At 40.4% G+C, this 12,230-nt stretch overlaps 1 long non-coding RNA gene across 1 annotated transcript in view; it reads right to left on the bottom strand.

Moving 5' to 3' along the window:
* The window catches only part of LOC136872532 (uncharacterized), an 81,487-nt gene extending 73,252 nt beyond the window's left edge, over positions 1-8,235 (bottom strand). The window contains exon 1 of the long non-coding RNA XR_010859940.2: positions 8,163-8,235. This is a non-coding gene — a long non-coding RNA (uncharacterized lncRNA). The remainder of the gene's footprint in view (positions 1-8,162) is intronic.
* Positions 8,236-12,230: the final 3,995 nt, after the last annotated feature.

Genomic DNA, 12,230 nt, shown 5'->3' with positions numbered 1-12,230 from the left:
GGGAAACCACGGAAAACCATCTTCAGGGCTGCCGACAGTGTGGTTCAAACCCACTATCTCCTAAGATGCAAGCTCATAGCTGTGCGACCCTAATCACACGGCCAACTCGCCCGGTACAGTGGAGTAGAATTTTGTAAATAACATAAATTTATTAAGGATGCGGTACTTGTTTAATAGAAAATTTATTAGTATAAATTGTACAATACTGTATTTTAGGAAAATGTCTTCTTCTCTCGTTAATGTAAAATTTAGTGCTTGATAATTATGTATTTTTGTGTACCATTTGCCACAAGCGTAGACACTGCATTTGTAAATAAAGTTATTTTGATTTGATCTACACAGAATTTAGGGTTGACAAGTATAAATCTTCAGATGTCCCAGCCAGCTACAAGACATAAGTTATTTATGTCAACAAAAAAGAGACTACGGTTACAATATGACTTCCCGAACTATATCAATCTCCACAACAGTGTAAAAAGTATTGCATAAAGGAAAATTTTCTATGAACTACTGAACTAGTTTCCAAATGACAGTGGTGTGTTAAAAAATATGAAGACTTTTTAAAAGAAAGTATAAAACAGCACTTAGTATTCATGTGACAACAAGGGTTGTTAGCAGAAATCTGAACAGGAATGATGATTATAAAAAGAGGTCTGTAACAAGAAGTCCAAAACAATACCAATTAGTTCAGAAGCTCACCTACAGTATATCATCCCACATTACACTTTAACCTTCAATTAGTCGTGTCATGGGATTTTCTCCCGGGTCCTATTTGTTTTGTGCAGACTATACCGGTTTAAGGTGGAGGTGGGGTGGGTGATCCAACAGCTACAACCCCCACCCTTCCGCAAATTTCACTTCTGTTTTTGTCAGTGTTCGGCCGGAGGCGTGCTTGTCAACAATAATTTGCTAAATGACCTGGTCTGATCTTCCTTGCGCGACTATGTGCTGCCAAAGTGAACGGTAAAAGTCCCGTGTGCAACTAAGTGCGTGTGTACTTTTTTAGATAATATCTTTTAGTTATGTGTAATTTTCAGTGTGTTTTACTTCATAATGGATCCTAGAGAAGAAAACAGAATTAATGCTCTGTTACTGGAGCCAATGTCAGAGGAAGATGACATCTTTTCTGATGGTAGTGAGGTTGAAGACATTTTAGAAGTACCTGACCACAACACGGACACGGAACAATCTGAAGATGAAGAACAGCCAGATCCGGTGTCAGATGTACAACCAGTTTGACAGCCAATCCCTACTTTTGATGTCAATAGAAACAAACTTTACTTTGGGTAATGACAAACTAACTCGCTGGTATTCGTGTAGCCCACCTATTTCTAGGAATGCCAGACGTAGACCCCACAACATTCTGAGAGTGCATCTACCTGGCCCATGAAGAGATGCTAGAGAAGCTCGTACAGTCTTGGATTGTTGGAGTTTGTTTTATACAGACCCCATGATAGATACAATTGCCCACTACACAAACGACCGAATTCCAGTACTATAAACTAACAACAGTACAGAAGAGATAGAGATGCAAAGGATACAGACAGTATAGAAATCAAAGCTTTGTTAGGGTTCATGTATATGGAGGGACCCTAAAATCGTCGCACCTAAATCCGGATAACTTTTATGCAAATGATTTTACTGGTGTAGAATTCTTCCGATCTACATTGTCTTTGAAAAGATGGAGGTTTCTACTGAGCAGTCTACAATTTGACAATGCTAATACAAGACAAGAAAGGTGACAGCTTGACAAACTTGCTCCCCTGCGAGAAATATTTGAAGTCTTCAATGAAAACTGCGTCAACAACTACACCCTTGGAGAAAACGTCACTATAAACGAAATGTTAGAACCTTTTAGAGGCCGGTGCCTGTTTAGGCAGTACATGAAAACAAAACTTGCTAAATACGGCATAAAAGTATATGCCCTGACTGATTCTAAGACATTTTATGCCAGCAAAATGGAAGTTTACTGTGGAAAGCAACAACAAAGACCATTCAATGCAAGCAATAGAGCAAAGGATGCTGTGCTTAGATTCATCATTATCATCATCATTTCCCTTTATCCAGCTGTAGCCTGGTAGGGGTAAATATGGTTCTTCTCCACTTTCTTCGCTCTTTCCACCACTCCTCCTCCAACACTGTTTCCCGTCCAGGTTTCTTTCTATAATACTGCGTTGGATTATTTCCTTCCATCTCAATCCTGGTCGTCCATGGCCTCTCCTTCCTTGCATTTGCATTTCCATCACATTTTTTGGCATTCTTTTGTCACTCATTCGCTTTATGTGCCCAAACCATCTTAGTCGGCTCTTCTCTATTCTATCATTAATTTTTTTCCACTCCAATTTTTTCCCGGATTTTCTCATTCCTTATTTTGTCTCTTCTACTCTTCTCTATCATACTCCTCAAGAACTTCATTTCGGCTGCCTGTATTCGACTTGGATCCTTCTTTGTCATTGTCCAAGTTTCTGCTCTGTAAGTTGCTATGGGTACGTAATACATCTTGTACATAGTTTCCTTTGCTTCCATTGGCACATCTTTGTCCTATAACATGTTTCTTACACTATAATAGAAACAACTTCCAGCTTGAATCCTCTTACTAATCTCAGCATCCAGTCGAGCATTCTCCATTAATTTACTCCCCAGGTATTTGAATGTTTCCACTACTTCCAGGGGCTTGTCTGCAAGTCTAATCAGACCTTTCCCTTCTTTCTCCCATCTAGTCACAACAAGAGTTTTACTCTTTTCTACACTTATTTTCAATCCACCTTCTTCGATCTTCTAATTCACCACATCCAACTGTTCTTGAACCTTCCTGTCGTCTTCTCCCCAAATCACAATATCATCTGCAAATAACAACATGTTCATTTCTCTTCCTCCATATGCTGCTTTTGCTGTTCTCATGATGTCATCCATTACTATTGTAAACAAGATTGGTGATTGAACACTTCCCTGTCTCAGCGCACTAGTTATTTTGAACCAACTTGTGTTTGCACGCAACTACAACATTCCTTGTACATTGCCATGATCATTTTTATTAATCCCTGTCCAATTCTCTTTTGTACCAGACTGTCCCAAACCTAAGTCCTGGGGACACTGTCATATGCCTTTTCAATATCAATGAATGTCATCACCATATCATTCCCGTACTCCCATTGCTTTTCCATTAGTTGTCTCATAATGAAAATGGGCTCTATTGTTGACCTTCTATTTCCAAAACCAAACTTATTTTCCTGTATCTGATTCTCAACCAGTGGCGTATGCTGGGATCAAGACGTAGGCTACCACTAGACCTAATTTACCCCTTTTTCGATGGTTGGTTTAGTGAACGTCAAGCCTTTCAGCGTTTTGAGCTGCACCCGATAGCTAACGGAGTACGGTAGCCTGCTGTGTTGTCAAGGCTGCTTCACAAGCTTCTGCCCTGGCCTCTGCTACTGCCAATGCTCAATCCCTGATCAGTAGAGACTGTAGCCTAAAGTTTAGCAAATTAAAGTTCGGCTTTGTGGCTAAATAGACAGAATGCTTGCCTTTGGTCTGGTGGCCCTGGTTCAAGTTTCAGAATCAACCCACTCATACTGTTAATTCCCCTGGCTTGGAGACTGGGTGTTTATGACGTCTTCACCATTAACTTTATCCTCATTAAGTCACCACCAAGCCTATACAGATGCCATACACCATTATTATTATTATTATTATTATTATTATTATTTTTAAAAAATATTGAATTTTACAGCGATTGTACAGATCGTTCACTGGTTAATTAGCTTCGTCAGGAGATCCGTGGTGGTGTCCGAACCATGATGAAGGGTCCGAATTCAAGCAACAAAAGAGAACACTATACCTGAAAGATTTCATTTCATTTTAGCAGATCTACCAATAAAAAGAAAACTACATTGCTCCTATAACAGCAGCCCTGAAGTGTCTTCCTACAAGGATGCAGAAGTAAATGGGAGTGACAAACCAGTGCTCTGTTATTTATGATTATGAGGTGAGGAAGTATGTACGATGAGTAACGCATGGCTGATAGTTAGCAGTGGCGATCTGACAGACCGAAGCCTAGCACACCTATCTGCCCAGTTCTCGCTCTAATCCGATATACAGCAGCAATCCGCGCGGGGCGAGTCGAGGGGAGAGGGACGAGAGTCTGGGCTGCAATATCAGTCTCCGATGCCTTGCTCCCAGAAATACGTGCAACTTTTTTTTTTCTCACCGCTTTCAAGTGTTATAAATGGAACCATGTGTCAGATGCTTACATTATAATGTGTTTTAGATTTCCATCATTCTCATTTGAGGCTTGGGCTTCACTGATAGCCTTGGTAGGCCTCAGTATATGCCACTGTTCTCAACCCTCAACCTTATTCTACTTTCCAGTATCCTCTCCATTATCTTAGCAACGTGAGATATTAGAGTAATTCCCCTGTAGTTCTTTAAAACTTCCTTATTGCCTTTCTTGAAAATTGAGGTAATTATTCCCTTTTGCCAATCCTCAGGGACCTCCTTATTTTCCCAGACATTCCTGAGAACTCGATATGTCCACTGCAGGCCTACAGCTCCAGCTGTCTTTATCATCTCCACTGAAATTTCATCTATTCCAGCAGTTTTTCCATTCTCCGTCTTTCTTACTGCCATTTCAATTTCATTCATTGTAATTTCTTTATCCATTTCTTCATCAACTAATTGTCTTTCCTGGTCATCCATTGAATGACTGTCATCAGTTCTTATGTTAAGCAACTTCTGAAAATACTCTCTCCATCTATTTCTTCTGGCTTTGTTAATATTATGCTACCTTCATCCTTCACAAATCTGGTGTTTACTCGATCTCTCTTTATGTATCTTAAGATACCATACAGTAATTTCTTGCTGCCCTGCATATCATCTCTCAATTTCTGTGTGAATAAGGCCCAGCTGTCCGACTCGTTGGCTGAATGGACAGCGTACTGGCCTTCGTTTCAGAGGGTCCCGGGTTTGATTCCCAGCCGGGTTGGAGATTTTAACCTTCATTGGTTAATTCTAATGGCCCGGGGGCTGGGTGTTTGTGCTGTCCCCAACATCCCTGCAACTCACACACCACACATAACACTACCCTCCATCACAATAACACGTAGTTACCTATACATGGTAGATGCCGCCCACCCTCATCGGAGGGTCTGCCTTACAAGGGCTGCACTCGGCTAGAAATAGCCGCACAAAATTATTATTATAGGCCCAGCTTTTCCTCTTTTCTTCCTTGGCCAAATTCTTTGCCTCCACATATTTTCTTCTACTTTCTTCAGTCTTAGCCAACGGCCGTAGCCGTGTTGAAACACCGGATCCCGTGAGATCTCCGAAGTTAAGCAACATTGGGCGTGGTCAGGAGTTGGATGGGTTGCCATGCGCTGTTGGTGGGGGATAAGGGAATGGAGGAGCAGAAAGGAACTGGCCACCCTACCGCACGTAAACTCCAGCTCAGGAACGCCTCTGCGGAGGTTTGGACCTGCCTTCGGGAAGAATAACCCTTACCTTACCTCTTCAGTCTTAGATGTTTTCCATGCTTTCCATGCCATTTTCTTTTCCTTCACTTTAATCTTTACCCTATCATTCCACCAGTGTGTCTCTTTGTCGTTCACATTTCCTGATGTTCTACCACATACCTTTTCTGCACATCCAACCAGTGCTTCCTTAAATCTTTTCCATTCATCTTCAACATTCCCCACCTCTGTCCTGGGTACCAAGGGTATTATTTCCCTTTGAAATTCTTCTTGTACGTTTTTCTCTTTCAACTTCCATACTTAATTCTTTTCTCTCTTCTTACTGTTTTTTTTTTTTTTTTAATCTTTCCCACTTTCAATTTTCCTATCACAACTCTATGATCTCCACCAAAAGCTTCTTCAGGCATGGCTGTAACGTCTAAAAGGTTCTTCCAGTGTTCTTTCTCTATGATTATATAATTAATCATGGTCTTTGTTTATCTGTCTCCCCAACCAAACCTTGTAATCTTCTGACTGTTCTTCTTCCTAAACCAGGTGTTTCTAACAGTCATTTGGTTCCTTATGCATAAATCCACCAACAACTCTCCTTCTGGATTTACATTTCCATATCCAAAGGGCCCTATAACATCTTCCTTTCACTGTCTTTACATTCTAACTTGTATATTTAGATCTCCCATCAATAGCAATTCCTTATCTTCTATCTGTCTTTCCACTTCCTCTAGATGTTCATCTATGCAACCCGTTTGTGGGGCATACAACTGAAATAGATCTTTCACACCATTTTCAAACTGGAGTCTCATCACCATCATCCTGTCGCTGACACATTTTGTATATTCCACATATTCCTGGATTCCTTTTCTAAGTATGATGGTCGCTCCATTTTTTGCTTCAGGTCCTCTGCTATAATACAGCCTGTTTCCTTCTCTCAGACCAATCTCTCCCCATACCCCTCTTCTTGGCCTCGCACAGTCCAAGTATGGCTATATCTTTTTCAATCATGAAGTCAACCAGATCTTCTGTCTTTCCCATCAGTGTCAGGACATTTACTGTTGCAATCACCAGTAGGGAGAGCCTCAGGTGGCTCAGATGGCAGCGCATCAGCCTCTCACCGCTGGATACCGTGGTTCAAATTCCGGTCACTCCATGTGGGATTTGTGCTGGACAAAACAGAGGCGGGACAGGTTTTTCTCTGGATACTCCAGTTTTCCCTGTCATCTTTCATTCCAGCAACACTCTCCATTATCATTTCATAGCATTTATCAGTCATTCATACATCACTTTGAGAGTGGCAACCCCATTGTACTAATAGCCTATATATGGTCCATTCATTACATCCGTGACCTGGTCAAAGACTGGAAAACAGGTTGTAGGTTTTCATTTTCATTTACCAGTCGGGGAGGAATGTGACTGTAGACAATTACTTCTGCTCTATACCACTCTGTGATGAATTAGCAAGTGACCATCAGCACTCTCTTGTCGGAACCTTGCGTAAAAACAAGGTTGAATTACCACCAATAGTACAAGAGCATAATAATCGACCAGTAAACAGTAGGTTTTTTTAAAAAAAAAATTTATTTTTTTATGGTCATGACAAAACTCTACCTTCTTACAAAGCAAAGAAAAATAAAGTTGTCTTGCTGCTTTCTTCATTGCACGATTCAGGTGACATTGACGTTGAAAGCGGTGATGCACTGAAGCCAGAAATGATGACTTATTATAACATAACAAAAGGGGGAGTTCACACCCTGGACTAGTTGAAGGCAGCCTACAATGTGGGAAGGAAAACAAACAAATGGCCCTTGGCTCTGTTTTTTGCTCTTATGAACATTGGTGCAGTGAATGCTATCATCACATATATTTAGCCAATACGCAGGCAAATATTGCCTGCAGAAACTTTTAAAAACTCTTGCAAAAGATCCGTTTATGGATTATATCCGACAAAGAGCTATACAGGAAAGTCTACCTCGGAAAGTGAAGCAACAAGCAAGAAAAATCCCTGGTATTAAGATGAAGATACTAAAAGACTATGTGCAGCTGGAGCAGCGCGGCACTGTGCATATTGTATATGGAAGGAAAACACTGCTCTGTACAACTGTGCAGAAGATGGCAACCAAGACAGCAGTCATAAGGAAGTGTGGAGACTGATTTCAGGTTGTTTGTTTGTTGTTCTTATTTCATGGTTTATTTTTTGTTAATTTTAGTAGGTTTATAATTGTAGAACGACACTATATTTTAAATGTTTTATGTTTTGTAATTAAAAACTTTTATAGGCTACCGTACTTTGTTTTTGACTTACGTAATTTTTTATATTTTACTTCGAAAAAACAGATATAAGGTATAAGTAGTAGTCTACTAATAAAGCATTTTTTAACCTGCAAATAATCATTACAGAATTTTAACATGTTTAAAATAGTTGTATCAATAAAATCTATTTTAAACAAAATTTATATCCATTTCTCAAACCTGGGAGTTTCTTCCGTGTGCGACTAATTACGTAATTTTTTCATGTGACTAACTGAGGGTTAAACAAGAAATTCGCCCAATTTCCAGTCGAAACCAACTTACAACATAACCTCTATCTCATGAAAAACAATGTCCAAAAACAAATCTGATATGAAGGGTGCGTTGGGAAGAAACTGTTCGGTTTTGGAATATTCTGGGCATGCTTATAACTACTGACTAACGAATTATACTCACAAAACAAATCATTTTTATTTGGCTTTAGCGGCATGCGAGAATACAGCATAAACACTATGAACTAGAGTTGAATCGTTCATGAACTAGTTCATTTGAACGACTCTTTCATATGAACTGGTACGAGTTCGATCAGATATTTTGAACGGGTCGTTCACGCGAGCATACAGCATGTTTAGAGCAAAGACTTTCAATATTACGAAGACCTAAGCAAGCATCATCTATTGTAAAATCAAATACAGTCTCTACTGTATTTGGTAAAATGTACGTACTAGCTCGCACCTCGTTCATTTGAACGACTTCGTTTATTGGACGAAGTGCCGCGTAGGGATGGGCTTAGCAGTTATTTTTTATTAACGGTTATAACTGGAGCGGTTACACAAAAATACTCGTTAACGTTAACGGTTAAAAATAACCTCTAGTGCCGAAATAAGTGGCTGAGACAGTGAGGTGCGGCCTTCTGACCCCAACTTGGCAGGTTCGATCCTGGTTCAGTCCGGTGGTATTTGAATACGTCAGCCTCCTGTCGGTAGATTTACTAGCACGTAAAAGAACTCCTGCGGGACTAAATTCCGACACTTCGTCTTCTCCGAAAACCGTTAAAGTAGTTAGTGGAACGTAAAGTCAATAAAAGTATTATTATTATAACCCCTAGTACAAGAGGGGTACCTAATATTCGCTACACAAAGTAAATATGGTGCCAGCCCTGTAGTCTCGGGGTAGCGTGCCGGCCTGGTCAGCGATTTTCAACTGCATCTGAGGGTTGCTTCGAGAGGTCCACGTGTTTATACACTTGAGAAGCTATCTGACGGTGATGACGGCCTCGGTCAAGAAAGCCAGGAATAACGACCGGGAGGATTCGTTCCGCTGACCACGCGTCATCGCATAATCTGCTGACATGCGGGGTGAGGAGCGGTCGCTTAGTAGGCCAAATGCTCTTCGAAGCAGGAAGCATTAGGGAAGTATAGTATGTGTACCAGCCGCAAGGTTGACGTAAAAGGCGTAAGTCAGGGGCATAATTCCCTTTTATGTAAATACCACTCTACCGCAGATAGGCCTACTTCACCCACGGAAAGATACATGAAGTCGATCAGTTTAAGAATGACGAAAAATTACCTCCAAATAACAGAAGTATACTGTAAATGAATGTAAAATACATGCATAAATAACTTTAAAGAAAAGCCACGGCAAGTGTTTAACAGAAGCATGAACAAGGAACACAACAAAAATTTAATCCACCATCATATAAGAATACTGTCAATTACAAGCCGAAATACCTTGCATAAATACTGTGATAGAAACTGGTAGCGAGTACGGCCGCACGGCTTTGCCCACTTCAAAATTCCCGTAACACGTCCACGAGTCAGTGCTGATTACTTGAGACAGCTACTGGCAGCGTCAGGACCGCGCGGTGCCCTCGATAACCGAATTAGTAAAAATACTGGTGACGGGAGGCAGTTACTGGTAACAAATACAGTAGAGACAATACGCGACACTTACGGATTTCGCCTTGCTAAAATGGGAGACAATTCGACGGTGGCGCTTCTAGTGACTTGACCTGAACAAATCGCGCTAAATTCAAATATCAATGGAAATGTATATACGGAAATGGATAAATAAATTACGTCTAGAAAGAAATTGGTATTGAGATATTAACTTCGAAGTTGCTAAAGCAATTCTGGATAAATGAATGAAAAATTATTTAAAAGGTTATTATTCAATGACTGAAATTAGACACATAAACAAGATATGAAATGGGCTGCTGTGAAATGGCTTGATCCTTCATTTATGCATTACTTTTTTAGCTTTAGCATTCCTGCCTGAACTTTTACGGTTGGATATGTCTTTTTTCTCATTTAAAAAACATTGTATGATCACATTAAGACACTTGTCAATAAAAATATCGGCACATTCCTTACACACATTGTTGCATCAGGCTTTGCTGTCAATACTGTCAGCCATTTTGCCGGCAGTGTCACATGCTGGACAAAAGAAAAAAGAACAGTTGGAAGCGAGTAATGGCCGCTATGTTTTTGTAAAGTGATGTGAGCTGTATAAAGAAATGTTTTTTAACATTAAATTCAGTGCAAACCAATTGTAAGACTTCCTTAAATGTGTTCCTGCGTGTAATGGTATTACACAACATTTAGTGGCGACCGTGACAGGATATTTACGTCTTGAAGAAGGAAGAATCACCGTACCCACGAGGAACATGGAGCACGGAAGCCTCGATAAATTACTGAAGCATAGGAGAGCGACAAGGACTTCGTTTACGAAAATTGCTAAACAGGTTAGTGATTTGACTGAAGAGGAAAATCTTAATATTACGGAACTTCAATCATTATCCACCTTGTTAGAAAGTAAGATAGCGATTTTGAACGAACTAGATTCGAAAGTGCTCGATTTGTTATTAGACGATGACGAGGCGGATATTGATAAGGAAATGGAAGGGGCTGATGAGTATCAGAAAAAGTATCTGGACCTTAAATTACGTATTTCGGGAATACAGGTTCAACAAACTGAATATGAAGCAGGTAGTGTTGCTAGTAGGTCTAGCAACCAACAAACCAAGAAATTCAAGTTGCCGAAGTTAGAATTCCGCACCTTTGGAGGGGATTTAAAGGAGTGGCTACCATTCTGGAGTCAGTTCTCAAAAATAGATGAAGATCCCGAAATAGCTGTGGAGGATAAATTTCAATATTTAATACAGGCAACAGTAAAAGGATCACGTGCTAGGCAGGTGGTTGAGAGCTTCCCCCCAACACGAATAAATTACAGCAAAGCAATTGAAAGCCTAAAATCCCGTTTTGGCCAAGAAGATCTTCTTGTGGAGGTTTATGTACGTGAACTGTTGAGGTTAGTTTTACACAAGGCCTCGCAATCCAAATCCAGAATTGCATTGTCTCAACTTTATGATCAGTTGGAAACACAGTTGAGGTCACTGGAATCGCTTGGTGTCACAACGGACAAGTGTGCCTCTATGTTATTTCCCCTTGTTGAATCGTGCCTCCCCGAAGACTTATTAAGAATTTGGCAACGCAGTATTCCATTCACCTCCGCTACAAATGCGAAAGACCGTCTCGAGGGGTTAATGAAATTCCTGAAGTCGGAGGTGGAGGGTGAACAGAGAATAAACCTTGCTACATCTGGGTTTGACTTAAAGTGTGAAGGGGCAAAAGAAAAACTGAAGCACAAGGGGAAGGATTCAGACGACAACATTCCTACAGCTATGGGGTTATTAACATCAAATCAACGTAAGGATGACAAATGTGTGTTTTGTGAGGGTCATCATACCAGTGCAGATTGCTTTTCCGCTAGAAAAATGTCAATGGAAAGTAAACAGAAACTGTTAAGGGAAAAGGGATGTTGTTATATGTGTCTGAAGTCAGGGCATATGGTAAAGAATTGCAAGGCAAAAAACATAAAATGTATAATTTGTGGTGGGAAGCATGTTGTTTTAATGTGCAGACAGTTGTTAGAAAAACATGTCCCCAAAGCAGTTAGCAACAGTGAAGAAAATGCAACTCAGGAAATCACATTGGCAAATGTTTCCGCTTTGCCCAAGGTGTTGTTACAAACTCTTCGTGTAAATGTAAGATCTGAAAAAAAAGACTGAATGTGTTCGTGCTTTAATAGATACAGGCTCCCAGAAGTCATACATTTTGCGAAAGACGGCTTTAAAGATAGGTTACACTTCACTGCGAAAGGAGATCATCTCACATTCTCTTTTTGGTGGTGTAACAACGCAACGGAATGAGCATGAAGTTTACAGGGTGCGTGTAGGGGACCTGAACGATGAATTTCGGTGTAATTTTGAGGCTTTAGACCAAGAAGTGATCTGTGGAGACATTTCACATGTTACGGAAGGGGAATGGATGAACGAGCTAAAGAAATTGAAGATAGATATCACCGATAATGAGGAAAGTTTGGGGCCTATAGAAATACTTATTGGAGCGGACGTGGCTGGCAAACTTTTAACAGGAAGAAGAGAAGTGCTGTCGTGTGGTTTAGTTGCAGTAGAGACATTGTTAGGCTGGACTTTGATGGGAAAGATTCCTAATACCAAGAGAA

This window comes from Anabrus simplex, chromosome 4 (genome assembly GCF_040414725.1).
Source record: "Anabrus simplex isolate iqAnaSimp1 chromosome 4, ASM4041472v1, whole genome shotgun sequence".
In the NCBI taxonomy this organism is placed as follows: Eukaryota; Metazoa; Arthropoda; class Insecta; order Orthoptera; family Tettigoniidae; genus Anabrus; species Anabrus simplex.
This window is presented reverse-complemented; position numbering and strand designations above follow the sequence as displayed.